The 16,232-nt window shown below is 43.1% G+C and overlaps 1 protein-coding gene across 2 annotated transcripts in view; it reads left to right on the plus strand.

Moving 5' to 3' along the window:
• The window catches only part of LOC135376146 (kunitz-type serine protease inhibitor C3-like), a 101,632-nt gene that overhangs the window by 68,006 nt on the left and 17,394 nt on the right, over positions 1-16,232 (plus strand). Inside the window, exon 7 of one of the 2 annotated variants that reach the window (XM_064608743.1) lies at positions 1,496-1,527. The exons of the other annotated variant lie outside the window; for it this stretch is intronic. The gene's annotated coding sequence lies outside the window, so the exon portion shown is untranslated. Of the gene's footprint in view, positions 1-1,495; positions 1,528-16,232 lie in introns of those variants that run through there. 2 annotated transcript variants of the gene reach the window in all.

Consider the following 16,232-nt stretch of genomic DNA (forward strand, 5'->3'; position numbering starts at 1 on the left):
GTACCCCATTTATTTATTTATTCAGAGAGCTCTGCAGCGCCGTGAGGCATTACAGCAGAGGAGTGAGGATGTACAATGGTGATGCTACTTGCATCATTCTCAGGAAAAACACACCAATATTGTACACTGACTACACACAGTATTACATGGTAGAAACGAAAAAAAAAAAAAAAGAAGAGTAACAACAAAAACAAAGAATCAGTGCATAAGACACCTAATCTTAGCCATAAATAATGTATTATTGGCAGCATTAACGGCTTCTTGGGGCAGAGAATTCCACTCTGGGATGGTGGAACAAAAGAAAGATTGCTTTAAAACACTCGTTGAAAAACGCAATGGTTCAATTTTTTTAGAGTGATCCATCCTGGACGATAATTTATCACATTTTTTTTTCTAAAGACAGTTACGTGTTTCATATAATTCTGTTTATAGTAAGGGAAGACATGCTGCCCTCCAGTGATGCCACCTTCAGTGACGCCCAATAACGGATCCCCATTTCAAAGCTTTCTGCGAACAAACAGTTATCATGCTGACCCGTGACTACCAAAGCCATGTGTTCGTGACGATGAAGCATCCCATTGTGCTGCAAAAATATCACGAGATGGCTTCTTGGAGACAATGAATCATATTCCGATTATGTTGGGAGTGAGATTGTCACGTGTTGCAGTTGTGGTCGAGTTGGTTGCACGTGTGCCGGCATGGAAAGATTTATTTCAGTCTACTTGAACGCCCCTTATTCGATACATTTGCTCAGTTGAAATTACAGCGTTGTCCGGTCATACTATTTTCGGTCCTTCTTCTAATGCACTGTCGAAACATGTCATATTCTTGGAGATACATTAGCATTCATATAAAGTCACGTCGCTGAAAATCACGCTTCTTTAAAGCCAGCCAGGTGGCGATAACAGGGCGATATATCAGTGGTTCGAGCGGGACATGTGAAGATCAGGCTTTGGTATCGCAATTGCAATGTGCTCCCTGCATACAATAATTGAAAAGTTTTTAAAAAATATGCCCGTTAATGAATCCCCTAACTGAGAAGACAGCGATTTCCTAGTAGCAGCCCCGTTGAGTACTCCAATAACAAAAGTAAAAGCTCCTGAATGCAACTCCCTATTTTAGGCAAATTTGTTGCAGCTCAAATGAGACACCCTGTATAGTGCCACATTGACAGGTTGAGGATGAGGGCCGTTTGCACATAGAATAAAACGGGGATGAGAACGATCCTGAAAAGTTCAGAGTTCAGATTTTATTTCTGCGTACAGCCCTCAAATTGGTGGGAAGAGAGAAACCTCCCTGTTAACTGGATGTTCCACTCGTCCGAAAACAGCCTTGGTGACACATTTGAAAAGATCCCATCTTGTCGTCAGCGGCATCATGGGAACGCAAATTACAGCTTTCACAATTTGTTTCTTCAGCTTCGTAAAAATTATCAAGTGGAAAGACTTGTTTCTTAGTGCGCAGCATACTAAAGTTTTTATTCTCTCTCTTGCAGGCTGACGAGGGGAAAGAAAAGGTTCTTGCAACAAAGCTCAAAATGACTTGAGAATTCCTCGACTTGAAATTCCGCAACTTAGTAACACACTGTGGCGACTCAAGTGTCAGCACAGTCCAAAGTAGTTTGAATGTGGACGCATGCGTTTGATAAGCTATTCATGCTCGGAACACGTGTGAAGAAAACTCTATTAATATCTAGGTTGCAAGGCCGAAAGTTTACGGATTGCAAAATTTATTGTTATTTAACTCGGGAACGTTGGCCTGATTCATCAAAGGCTACGGCCTGTTTTCTAAGGCAGGAAGATGTATCGTATGATGTAGGAAGGGAATTGCCTCAGGACGAGAAACGGCGATATTTCAAACAGACTCTTCTTCTGGGCACCGTGCTCATGATTGACATGGTATTTAAAGGCGGCGTTAAAGGTTCATGCGAATTGTGGGTCAACAGCCCCGGGGGAAGGAAGGCTTTTACGGCCGAAGTGAATGGCCGCTTTGTAAGAGTGTGGAGGGGATTATGTGAACCCTGGCTCCAGGCCGGTTACAGAAATGCCAAGTCAACGAACAACGGGACAACAGGCAGGAATGGGCGACCATTCCGAAAGATAAGGAGGTTAGTGGTTACGTGGCATAGGTGGGAGTAACCCGTTACAAAGTAGTGCGTTACCAGTAACGCGTTACATTCGAGTAGTGGAATATGGTAACGCATTACATTTGGGAGCAAAGTGAGGAGTAACGTAACGTCATTACATTTTTAATAACGAACGCGTAACGCGTTATGCGTTACCGCGTGTTCAAGAACATTGAGTCGTCGTCTAAACTTGAAAGCTTGACCAAGAAGGTCACATCTGTCTATTCAACAATGACAAGAAGGTAACATCGACATCCACGAAGAACGCAGAAGGAGAGTTATTGACCTACCCTGGTTGAGATGTCACCTTTGTGTACCGCCTCTGTTTCTTACTCCCTCTGGTATTTTTCGGACGAATGGGGCAAAAGCGGCAGAAAAATAGCCTTTACCGTCTGAACAAGTAACAAGGTACCAAGGGATTGGCTGTTTGGATTTGTACTGTGTGAGATAAAAGGTCACCGTCTCTATCAACCTTGACAAGGAGCATTAGGCGTCCTCTCAGCCCAACGTGCGAAGCTCACAGATGAAAATTTTGAACATCAACTACTTCTGCGTTGCAATAAACCGTACATGTAAGTTGTGTTTATGCGTGACCCTCGTTTGTCCCCAACATTGTTTGTATTGACTTGCGGAATGCACTTATGCGACTCAACCACAAATGGTACATACTATAAGGACAACTGGTGAAGTAATGCAAAAGTAACTGCATTACTTATCAGAAGTAACGGCGATAGTAGCGCGTTACCTACTACCACAACAGCAACCAATAACGTAACGCGTTACTTTTTGAAAAAGTAGCGAGTAACGGTAGTGCACTAGAAAATAAAAGTAACTTCCCCACTTATGTTACGTGGGGAAATTCTCAGAGCAAGCCAACTATTTTTTTTGTAACATATATATTTGTAATACACAGTTGTGGCATGCAATGGAGTAGTGGCAGGAGTGTTTACGTGTTCAGCGACTGCTTTGAGGAGTTTGTTTCAGGTGTCGGTTCTGTGTCCGGTGAGGCGATTGTTCATTTGTTGGCCCGTTTCACCAACGTATTGCATAGAGCAGTCGCCGCATTCAATGCAGTATATGACATTAGAGCTTGTGCATGTGAATGCGTCGTTAACAGAGTGGGTGTAATTGCTCGCAGTGCTTTTGATGGAGTTAGCGTGTTGAACGTCCATGCATGTGTTGCAGGGGCGTGTTCGATTGTACTGGGTGTTCGTTTTTTTTTTCTTCTTGCGTTGGCCAAGGAGTTTGCTAGGGTTTTCCGGCGTCGGTACGTTAGCTGTATTGAATGGGTGAACATACTCCTGAGTCCGTCATTGCTTTAGAGGAGGGGCTCATGTTTCCTAGAATGACTTTGTTGTTTGGAAGTGCGTTGGAATATCTTGCGATGAAGCTTCTTTGGCTCGTGTCAGAATCTTTTCGATGTTCCAAAACATCGTTTCAATCCAGTGTGAGTGCCTTGCGATGGAATTCGGTTAGAAGGGAGTCTGGGTAGTCTCTTTGGGCAAGTGTGCTACAGAGTTCGTCCACCATGACCTACTACTATACTAGAGACCTGGACATCCGCAATGCTCCCAGCACCGGGGTAGTAGTTCTGGCAATCGCCGCTTGGCTATGGGATTTGGCGCTAGCTCGCACTATCGTTACCACGTGACTTGTCGAAACCGCGGCGATGTATGGTAGGCTGTGTTGGCAACGACCAAGCAGTATAAGAGAGATAATAGCGCGTGCTTAGCAACAGCCTGTGTATCCCTGCGTAGCAGACTAAAGGCGGTGGCAAGGGTGATTCCCTCTCCCCAATAATGCTATGTGGCGCTTGCAGCGGTCACTAACGTAACTAACCCGTGACCCGTCTCTCTCATAGGGGATCGCCAGCTGTCCAGGTGTCTAGTATAGAGTAGGTCGTGGTTTGAACAAACTCTGCGCAGTCTGACACCGTGCCCATTAGGAATGCCAACCTTACAGTGGCGCGGGCGTGGTGACTGTTCAAGTGACGGTATCGTTGTTTGTCACTTGGGATCGAACCCACATCTTCTGGATTACCGGTCCAGGGCTCTACCAACTGAGCTAAGCTAACACGCCTCTCCAGCGACTTTCGGCGTGCGTCATCTGAAGGGACGACAAACCAGCCACTCACTCTTACTCACCCTCCTATCACTCTTACATTTTTTGCTCACTCATACACACATTCATACGACGGAAATCGACGCAAGCGGCACCTGTTGAACAAGAGAGAAACTGATGTTCTGAGGCTTGAACAACATAGAAGGGACACATACAAACAAAGCCTCAAATTGCCTAAGAAATCAACGATGAAAGACGAAAGTCACTGAAAAGGTTAGCCAGCTGTAGGGATCGAACCCATCAGGCCAGGGCTCTACCAATTGAGCTAAGCTAACACGCCTCTCCAGCGACTTTCGGGGTGCGTCATCTGAAGAGACGACAAACCAGCCACTCACCCTCACTCACCCTCCTTTCACTCTTACATTTTTTGCTCACTCATACGACGGAAATCGACGCAAGCGCCACCTGTTGAACAAGAGAGAAACTGATGTTCTGAGGCTGGAACAACATAGAAGGGACAGATACAAACAAAGCCTCAAATTGCCTAAGAAATCAAGGATGAAAGATGAAAGTCACTGAAAAGGTTAGCCAGTTGTAGGGATCGAGCCCACATCTTCTGGATTAGCGGGCCAGGGCTCTACCAATTGAGCTAAGCTAACACGCCTCTCCGGCGACTTTCGGGGTGCGTCATCTGAAGGGACGACAAACCAGCCACTCACTCTCACTCACCCTCCTTTCACTCTTACATTTTTTTTTCTCACTCATACACACATTCATACGACGGAAATTGACGCAAGCGCCACCTGTTGAACAAGCGAGAAACTGATGTTCTGAGGCTGGAACAACATAGAAGGGACAGACACAAACAAAGCCTCAAATTGCCTAAGAAATCAAGGATGAAAGATGAAAGTCACTGAAAAGGTTAGCCAGCTGTAGGGATCGAGCCCACATCTTCTGGATTAGCGGGCCAGGGCTCTACCAATTGAGCTAAGCTAACACGCCTCTCCAGCGACTTTCGGGGTGCGTCATCTGAAGGGACGACAAACCAGCCACTCACTCTCACTCACCCTCCTTTCACTCTTACATTTTTTTGCTCACTCATACACACATTCATACGACGGACTTACTCGATCCTGCAAAAGCGTATACGAAGAGGGGAGTCAAGTCCTGTATATCCCATAAACAAATACAGAGGAAGCGTGGACCTCCACGCGAAAGCTTGTACAAATTAAACTTAAACAAAAATCTTCAGTGTCGGCTTCTGTATTTTGTTTATTGGATCCCTGCAAGGATAAAACGATAGCTCGATTCATACATGACACAACATTGTTCAAATATTTTTTTTTCTTATTACGTTTTAAAGTCGACAAGTAGGACACCTCGCTATCGTCTGCCTAATGGAAATGGTTGATGTGCCAATCGACTCCTTCCGAAGTGCGAGGAGACAGTATATACTTAAACTTCAGAGCGCTAAGAGCGTAACCGAAAAAAAACAAAAACAGCTGGAGCCTACAGCTCTGACCTTCGACAACCGATCGAAAAAAGAAAAATGCACCGGCCCCCGCCACAACATCGTTGCGAATTGCAAGGATATGGCATAGCTAGTATTGAGAAGTAATTATGGACAGGGTGCTAAGGGCGTGTAACCGACAAAAGGTTTACCGCTTCGAAATTCGACATCCGACGCACCATGGGGGAACATCATGATATTCATTGTAGAGATTTCATTAAACATGCTTGGACGTGCAGTCGACCAGGCTACCTCTCCCCATTAATCCGTTTTTCTGTACGACACGGATTAACTCTCGAGAAATGATAAGATCACTTTTTCCGTATTCCATTAAGATGTTGTTGTGTTAGCGACGCTTTGCATATTATGGCTGAAGGTCACGCTGTTTCCACTCAGACTGTGATATCTCTTCTGCTGATTTGCATGAGTACGCGAGCAAGTCGAATAAACGCTCGAAGATACACGATGTTATTGCAATATCAAGCATTTGCATATAAGACAACTCGTTGGATGAAGGTCGTACCTTTTTACTCTAGCCGGTGTCGGCTTTGCAACTCGAAGACAGGAAAAAGTAATTACTATGCGATACATGTTGCGACGCAGGAAAAAGAAGAAGAAAAAAAGATGCAGTATACTGATGACAGCTACCTCCATGCTGACTGCTTTGATTTCTGAACAGAGCGAGCCTGCCCGGGTAAAGCCGTAATTACCTCTCAAGGATAAACGATAATATCACTTTCCTCATCACGTCTTTGGGGCGAGACGGTCGACGCTGCACTCTCATAGGCAAACGAAGCGATTTCTATATAAGACGGTTCGTCCGCAACGCTTTCCGGACTGAGCTGGAATGTCAAGTGAATGCCACTTGATTGATTTCAGGTGGATTCACTTGACATTCCAGCTCAGGTTTTTCCGTGCGGGTGTTTGACTGGAAAAGCAGACTAAGGTGAGTACATGCTTTTTTCTTTTCTCTTGTTATAAGTTCTTCCCCTGTGAGCGTGCAAGGTCACAGCCATTTATGGAATGCATGTACGTGAAAGAAAAAAAGAAAAGAGGTTCATTCCTTCCCACTGCCGACATGTAAATCTTTGTGATTTTAAAGTGCACCTTCTTACATCAACGCAGTAGATGAAATGAAAAATAAACGATTGCAAACAGTACAACATTATTTTTTTATTTAGGACATTGCATTGCGTTGTATGTTTTGGAGGACATTGCTAATTTACAAGTCGGCTTCACCTAACTTCTACGTGCGTTGCGGGAAGTCAACGTTAGGAAATGCTCAGTCTTGCTGGATTGCTTGTTTCTTTGCATTTCAATTCAGCGGAACGATGTTTTTTTTAATTGTTTGACTTTGGTTCTTCATAAAACATATTTTCCAGTTCATCATTCTTTGTTGTAACTACTCCGACGAGGTTGAAGGGCCATCTCACATTTTGGGCTTGTAAGATCGACTTCTTCTAAGCATTTTTAGCTTCTCTCTTTCATTTCATGTTCGGGTAACAACAGAACACTTCACCTGCACGTCAATGGCAAACAGGTCAGAAAGAAAGGAATGTGTCTACCTTCATTTGTGAGATGTAGCTAGTCTTCACCCAACTCCTACGTGCATTGGGGGAAAGCCTACTTTAGGAAATGTTCAGTCTTGCTACTGCATGTTTCTTTGCATTTAAACTTAGCGAAACGGTGTTTTTTTTTTAATCGTTTGATTTTGGTTTGACATAAAACATATTTTCCAGTTCATCTTCCTTCTTTTACTGTAACTACTCCGAGGAGGTTGAAGGGAAGAGTTTGAGATCTTCCTTGACAACAAGGCAAAAATGTGTGCTATACAATGGAGAAGAGGTGGAAAACTTTTTTTTTTCAAGTTAATCCACTCGGGATTCCAGATGAAGATTTTTTTCTTTGTGAGAGTGTTTGACTTGAAAGACAGACTGTGGTAAGTACATGGATTTGCCCTCCTCTCTTGCAATACATATATATATATATAATGCTTTTCTATGAACATGCAAGTCATTTATGGAAATGCAAATATGAGGAACGACAAGGTTTCATGCCTCCCGCTTTCAGTGGCGACATGCAGGTCTTTGTGATTTAAGGAATGCTTTCCTAGTCCATCACAGGAAGTGAAAACATTTGCAAACAGTTACTTTTTTTTTTATTTAGATACAAGGACAGTGAGATCACAGCCCTTTTAGATAGTGAGATTCCATAGCCAGAGTGATGTCGACCAATTGTTCTGCCAAGAGAGTAAATGTTGCCTGGGCAGCGGCGAAGTTTTAACTCACGTACTAAGCACAAACAGCATACATCTGAGCATTCGTTATCGTAATAGGTCCTTGTAAGATTGGCTGTCTCTAAGCATTTTTGCAGCTGGCGTGTTTCATTTCGTGTTAGGGTAACACCAGAACGCTTCGGTTTACCGTTTTCACTCCAAATGCGTACCACAAGCAAGTCAGAAGGGCACGAATGTACATAAACATATTTTTCCAGATCAGCTTCTTTGCTGCAATTGCCCTGATGAAGCTGAAGGGAAGAGGATGGAAGCTTCGTTAGCTCGATGATCACCACAACAAGCAAAAACGTGTGCCACACAACGGAGAAGAGAACACACAAACATCTGTCCATGTCTGTTAACTCACAATGAAATGAGAGGGCTTAGTACAAATGTACATTTTTATTTCCCTGATACACGAGCGGTGATTATTATTTTTATGCTCCATTGTGCACCAGTCGATGTTTGAAGAGGTCAAGTGTTAGCTTGCTGATGTAGCCTGTTAAGTAGTGCCAACCTTCAGACTCGGCTTGTTCCATGAAACATAGACTCTCGGCAGCAAGATGCATAGCGTCAACCTCGTCAGCATATGTCAAAATTTCGTCCACGTGACGTGACCATTCAGCAAGTAAGGCGAAAGGTGATTCCGAGGCAAACGTACAGGCGGTGTGAACTCTGGCATACATTGTTTTTGCAGTTTTCCAAGTAACCCTGTCAGGAGGTTGATCTGGCAGCGCTTGAAACAACACCATATCCGTCACAATTTTAAAAGCTTCCACGAGCGAAGTTTTGCCTACTTGTGTTAACCCACATTCCAATATCTCCTTGTAGGAGACGTGTTTGAGACGACACACAGACTGCATCCGAAATTCGTGTGTGTAACCTCTTCTCCATCTGTCACACACATCTCTACCTAGCACAGGCTGCTCTTCATCTGCGTCTGATGATGACGACCATGCGCCATCAAGCTGAGGATCAACCTCAGGCCATGTTGTGTCATCGGCGGCTGACTTGTCTTGACTGGTCATTACAAACCAAGGTAATTTTCTGCGATCCACTTCTTGTCCAGACTGCCAGTGAGCTGAACCAAGTACTGAAGCTTCCCATTTCTAACTCGTCGTTTTATGATCTTCTCTACTTTTGGAACCTCTCTCACTCGTACAATTTCACTCTCATAAAACCCACCAATGATGTCTTCATTTTTAAGATCACGTAATAGGTACGTGTTAGGATACCCTAACTTGATTGCTCTCACCACGAAGAGTTCTGACGTATATGACCCTAAATAACGTTTTATTAGCTGATGTCTGTATTTTGCAATTCTCACTACGTCTCCAACACTGTAGCGCGGCTTTTTTGGTGGTCCAACCGGGCTGGGGTACAGTCTCTCTCGGAAAATGTGCTCGTTTTGTTTCTTTACGTCCACTGGTCTGGCAGAAAGCGATCTGTGTACGCGATTGTTGTAAGCTTTCACTACTTGAGGTAAAATGTTCACATATCGCTTGTGACCCTGGAATGTGAAGATACGGTACAGTGTGGTCACAATACTTCGCTGAGATCGCTCGCAGATTGAGGCCTTCATAGGTGAATTTGTATGGATGAGCCGGATCCCCCTTGCTTTCAGAAACTGTTGTACCGCCTTGTTTGTAAATTCTGTTCCACGATCTGTGTGCAAAAGCTTGGGTGTCCCAATTCTTTTAAAGGCAAGTTTAAAAGCTCGAATAACCTCGGGAGATCGTTTATTACGAATAGGTACAATGGCAAGAAGCCGAGAGAAAGCATCTATATACAAAAGAGCAAATAGCGAAAACCATCGTTCTGGTTCTTTAGACTTTGCAAATCCTTTAGGTCAGCCTGGAATAGTTCGCGAAGTCCAAGTGCAATGGTTTTTCGAAACTTCGTGGGTCGCTTGTATTCCTTATGCAAACTGTACACATCACTTGTCTCCAGAAATTTAGTGACTTCGCCAATGGCTCGAGCAAGTCTCTGCACTCCACCAAAGCTTCCGACATGTTGCGGGTCATAGTAGGCTGCCATTAGTACTTCTTCCTACTGCAAACTCTAAGAGCATCGAGTGATAGATAAGCGTTGATTGTAGCTGAAACGCCTCCTCTCATCCAGGGAGGTTGCCTGTTGTGAAGTTCGTACTTCAAAAGCTCAACAATAGATGAGTGTGGCACCACCTTTCCGTGGCAGATAACTCTTCCGTACTCGTCGTAAGCCAGAACCGTTGTCATCAGCTGAAGCATAGCTAATACCTTTTTATGATGTCTTGGAGGGAAGTGTGACAGTATTTTTTCTTCTTCGAAGTAGCCTCTCTCTTCGGAGTTCAGTACGGTGTCCATGTGAGCTGTCGTGCGCGCTTCGCGGCTCGTGTGAGCGGTGGTGACGCACGTCGAGGTGTGGAAGCTTCACTTACGGAATGAGGTGAAGGAGTGGCCAGAGTTTTCTCTGCTGTATGTTTTTGAAGACGAGATGGGTGCACAATAAGTGCTGGTAAGTTTAGCTTGACCAATAGCGGCAAAATCCGATCAAAATAGGGTGGTCTTTGAACATTTCTTGCTTTCGTCACGAGATAGTATACGAGGTCAATTATATTAGTATTGTCTAGTCGCTCACCGTCGACAATTATCTGAAATGTTTTCCTATCCCATGAGATCGTTGGTTCCAGAAGACGTAATAGGTTTTGTGTTCTGATTTTATAGCCACTGCTCATGAAATCAACGACAGTATTACTTTTTTCCTCGGTCTGTGTTTCCTCTTCTCTCGCTGTTGTTGAACCCAGTGTAGGTGTGCTCTCACTCACAGTGGGATGTAGCAAGGAGTGAAGATACTGGATTATCTCTTTTGCTTTGATATCGTCTGGTTCATCTTTCTTCAATATCTGTGGGATGGGGGTTTCCCGGTAAGGCACAAGCTCGTATTTCTGCATCGACTACACTCCGATTGCTTTTGCTATCGCCCTTCCACCTAAAGTCGAGAGGAGACCCAGCAAAGGTGGCAAAAGGAACTGTAGAAAACCACCAGATTGTTGCAATACCTTTCGAACTTTCTTCACTCCTGTAGTGTCTCATTTTGCCAAAAAGCGGATAGGTGTTGCATAAGGTTGCAACTGATTTCTCACTCTTGGAGCTACCTTAATGTTTCCTTTACAAAGATTCATACAAATCTCTCGAATAGCAGTTAGTTGCTCTCTCGTAGCATGTTCCAGGAGAAAATAACGTTGCTCCGGCAACTTTGCATCAGCTAGCAAGCAACTGAAGAAAATAAATATTCTTCTTGACACGTTTCATGTTTTATATACTATTTGTCGCTGATCGTCTGGAAATATATTAGTCCACACCCTAAATTGGTCTGAACAGTTTTGGGATAGGTCAATTACAAGGTATGAATATGGTTTCTTGCAAGCATCTTTATATATACTTGGCAGTAGTTCACTTTTCTTTCGACCAAACAGTTGTCGTGAAAGTATTTGCATTTGGTCCGCAGTGCGGGCGGAACGACATAAAATTAAGGCACTGCTGTTAAACTGAATGCATCTATACAGAGGATCATTAATAAATAAATATTGTGTTATGGAAATAGCTGAACAGTTGAGGTGGTGACAGCCAGCTACATAAAAATTGCAGATTTCTTTGAGCCTTTGTTTGTCGGCTAAGCAATCATCAAATATAATTAAAGAATTTCTTACAGTATCAAGATTAGTAGGAATATCCTGACTGAAGGTTACCTCTGGAAAATTATCGAAGATTGGTTGTTTGTACAAGTATATGTACAATATATGATCAAATGGTTTGTCGAAGACAGCAGCTCTATGTTTAATTAGACGTGTAACAAGTGTCGTCTTTCCACTCTGGATTTGACCTGATATGGTCATTGAGACCGGAGTGGTAAACCTATAAGGTCCAACCTCAGCCATCTTTTGCAAACGAATGAAGCATGTTATGAAATCACAACATTATATAAAGGAAGGTTACAGCAAAGACGAGCCTGTACATCACTCTCAGATTGGCTAAACTGAAATACAGACATTCAAGGTTGTAGACATTCAAGGTTGCACACAGCCGTGTTAGTTATCAGACCAGGAGCATTCTATAATGGAAGGTTACAACAAAAAGCAAAGACAAGTCTGTGCTCTAAGCTTGCCCAAAGTCGAAGTACACACGTTCAAGGTTGTAGACATTCAAGGCTGTGCACGCAGGTATGTTAGTTACCAGACCAATGAAGTTAGATAGGACACGCTGAAACATGTCTTCACGTATAACGTTGCAAGGATGTAGACGTTCAAGGCTGTGCACACATGTTAGAGAGCTGCATGCAATCGCTATATAAGAGCAGACATAGAGAGTGGTTCTTCATTCAGAACGTCAGACTGAGGAGGTGAGTTACATATTCCTGTGGAAGATGTAAGAGTTTACAAATCTATTCTTCTCTTTCACTTCATTCTATACAGCAAGAGGAGAAAGCAAATTGTCATCATAACAGCAAAGTCTCCATAACACAAGTAAGCTATATCATCCGTCATGGAAAAGTTGGCTAAACTGAAAAAATGTGGTGACGGTGAAATTCAGAAAATGAGCAACATACGCAAAAACGAAAAGTTCGAAGTGCTGGACATTCAATTAATTGACACTATGTATGGCGAGGCAGTATACGTGGAGCTCCGCATGGAAAACGACAAGCCAGTGAAAGTGTATCTACCTGGACGCTTCAAAAAATTGTCGGAGGAAGAGCTAGAGGAAATGCGACTGCTTCCAAATCTCAAAATGGAGAAGAAAGAACGGTTTACCAAAGATGGTAAAAAAGTCATTGCGCCAGATATTATCTTCACCAATTCGAAGAGAAAGTGATGAGATATGGTGACGTGTCACTTATGCTCCCAGCACGAACGGCAGTATTATGCAAGAGCATTAGGTCTTCAGATTCACTTGGCAAATGTTCACAATCTTCAAGCCCCCTGCATTCCTTTTTGTGAGACTTTGTGCACACTGTGAAACTATACTAATCGGTTCGAGCTACATTTACACGACAGGGACGTTAGCGGACATGATGTTACAACCTTTTTTCACGAGTACAGACAGTACATTGCTGATGTCTTACGACACTTTGGTTCCCACTGCGCTATTTTGTATTGCTTAAAGTGGAACTTGGTCATCACATGCCAGACGATGAGTTACAGCTCGAAATTAGTTTCGTGCCTTCCAAAGTAGTGACAGTATGGTCAGAGGCAGATGTAGAACCTTCTATCACTCAAGTGACTGCTGAAATAGCACAAAATTTGGAAAACCTAGAAGTAGACGGTTCAGGTTTTTTCTCTTTCGCATTCATGCCTGTATCATGAACATTGGACGTTTGATGCCTCAACTGATTGGATGTGCCAAGTTTGAGTTACCGCAAGAATTGAAGCATAAGTTTCGTTCTCTGTTGTGTGTGGACTTTGGTTTGCATGAAGATGAGCAGAACATGTGTTTTGCCTTCTCTGTAATACCTGCACTGCATCCTGCTACTGGTTATTGCAGGCGTAGGGCATCTTCATACAGACCATATATTTCTGAGTATGTTTTTCCGAAAACATTCCCGGTAGCTTTCCCAAAAGAGGTTGAAGCATTCGAAAAAAATAATGGTATCAGTATCAATGTGTACGCCTACGAAAGGGAAGACAAATCTCTGTACCCCATCAAGGTTGTCGATGACGAGCGTGAGAAACATGTGGATCTGTTGCTAATCGACTCTCATTGTCTGCTTATCACAAATTTTAATGGATTATTTCAACCTAGCGGACGGTTTCATTGCAAGAGGTGTATGATGTGCTTCTCATCAGACAGAATCCTCAGTGATCATTTAAAGATGTGTTTGCATCAGAAGGTTGCTAAGACAATTTACCCTAAGAAGGGAGAGACGGTAGCATTTGCCGGGGAACATCTCCTGTCGGAAGTCCCTTTCTACTGTGTATATGATTTTGAAAGTGTTTTGTCACCTTGTTTGGAGGAAACAAACATGTATGAGGATCACTGTCCTTCCTCATTTTGCCTTTTGGTTATACGTGCATCCGACTCACACGTGTTGCAAAAGCATCTTTTCCGTGGTCCTAATTGTGTCACAGTATTTATGGAGCTGCTGCGGAAATTGCATGACGAAATTTTAGGATGGATACATGCTTTTGCACCTCTAGAAATGACCGAAGAGAATGAGCGTCAACATACAGCAGCCACTCATTGTAATATCTGCAAAGAATCCTTGCTGAAAGACAAAAAGTTCGAGACCATGACCATGTAAGCAGAGAATTTCGACAAACACTATGTCAGACGTGTAACCTGAAACTGAGAGTGCCACCCAAGATTCCAATCATTGCACATAATGCTATGACATGAGTTTTCTCCTGTCTCATTTACATCTGCTTAAGAAGTCAGACATCAATGTGATTGCCACCAGCTGTCAAAAATTTAAAGCAATTGACATCGGCTCTTATCGATTCTTGGACAGTTTGAGTTTTCTGAACGCAAGCCTTGAAACACTGGTGAAAAATCTACGTGATAAAGGTGAATCCAACTTTCAATGCCTTCGCCAGTTTTTTCCAAATGAGGAACACTTTCAGCTGGTTGTTCGTAAGGGGGTCTTCTGTTATAACTTTGTCACCAGTTTTGAAGCCTATGATGAGCCTTCGCTACCACCTCGAGATAAGTTCTTTAACATTTTGAATGGAACCGAAGTAAGTGAACAAGACTACAACCACGCGCAGAATGTGTATGAAAAATTTCGGCTCAAGAGTCTTGGAGAGTATTTGGACTTATACCTTCTGACAGACACACTGCTTTTAGCAGATGTGTTTCAGAACTTTCGAAAGTGAACACTCGATGTGCACAAGATTGAACCGTTTCATTTTGTATCCCTTCCAGGATTAAGCATGCCTTGTGCACTAAAAATGAGTCAGGTAGAACTAGAACTAATTAACGACCCCAACGCGTACCTGCTCATCGAGAATGGGTTACGAGGAGGTGTCACACAGTGCTCCTTGAGAAAAGCAACTGCGAATGTGCCAGGAACAGAACAGTTTGATCCCGAAAAAGAAAAAAAGATAATTAACTACATTGATGTAAATGGCCTGTATGGAGCAGTCATGAGAGAACCATTGCCTTACGGAGGATTTGAGTGGCTCACTGAGGAGGAAATTGTTAACTTGGATATAGCTCAGATACGAGATGATACCCCTGTGGGTTACTTTCTTGAGGTAGACCTAGTGTATGACCGAGCAACTCATGAACGCCACAGAGATCTTCCCGTTGCCCGTGAAAAAATGTCCGTTCGTTATGAGCTATTGTCAGACTATCAGAAGACGCTCATGAAGAAGTTCAATCTTCCACAGAAAGCTGCTGAAGCAAAACCGTTGCTAACATTATTTGATAAAGGGAGGTACTTTCTCCACTATCGCAATTTGCAACTGTATCTGCAATTGGGGTTGCGTCTCACTAAAGTTCACAGGGTTCTCAAGTTCAATCAAAAGCCCTTTCTGCGATCCTATGTCGACTTCAATCACGAACTTCGGAAGCGAGCTACAAACGCATTTGAGAAACAGCAATCAAAGCTAATGATTAATAGTGTATATGGCAGGACATGTATGCAAGTCAGGAAATTCGTAAATTGTCGCCTCACAGTAAAAGATGAGCAAGTGTTGAAGCTTCTACGTAAACAAAACTTGAAACAGTTCCGCCCTCTGAGCTCTCACGTCATCTTGTTCCAATTTAGTCAGTCTGTTCGGATTGGTCTCTCTAATGAAGCGATGGTGTTGGAGTGTGCACCGTCACGAGGTTTCATTACAGAGTTGGCATACGGGAGTAGGAGGGAACTCATCTGTTATCACCCCGCAACAGATGTTGCCCTTCTATTCCTGGTCCCACAGAAAAAAAAATGTATTAAAGAAGTTACATCCATATAGCTATGGTTTGTCATATATTAGAACGATGTCATGTTAGAACCATGAACTAAAGCTATTGCATTATTCCACATCTATGGTTGTCAGTGTGGGATTACTTACAACTGTGAGTTAGGAGCTAGAGGATATTTGTTAGCCACGAGTGATGACTAACCTAAGACCTGGTCTGATGAATTTCATGTCTTCCTGAAGTAATGTGTAGCTCTTGATGTGAGTGAAAGAGACAGTTTGCTTTCCCATATTGCTGCATGCATTTGCGATGGAAATAACAACTGACTTTGTCTGCAAGTCACTGTTTGTAAATGGACCGTCTCAGACGAATTTGATTATA

The sequence above is a fragment of the Ornithodoros turicata genome, unplaced genomic scaffold (assembly GCF_037126465.1).
Source record: "Ornithodoros turicata isolate Travis unplaced genomic scaffold, ASM3712646v1 ctg00001047.1, whole genome shotgun sequence".
Classification (NCBI taxonomy): domain Eukaryota; kingdom Metazoa; phylum Arthropoda; class Arachnida; order Ixodida; family Argasidae; genus Ornithodoros; species Ornithodoros turicata.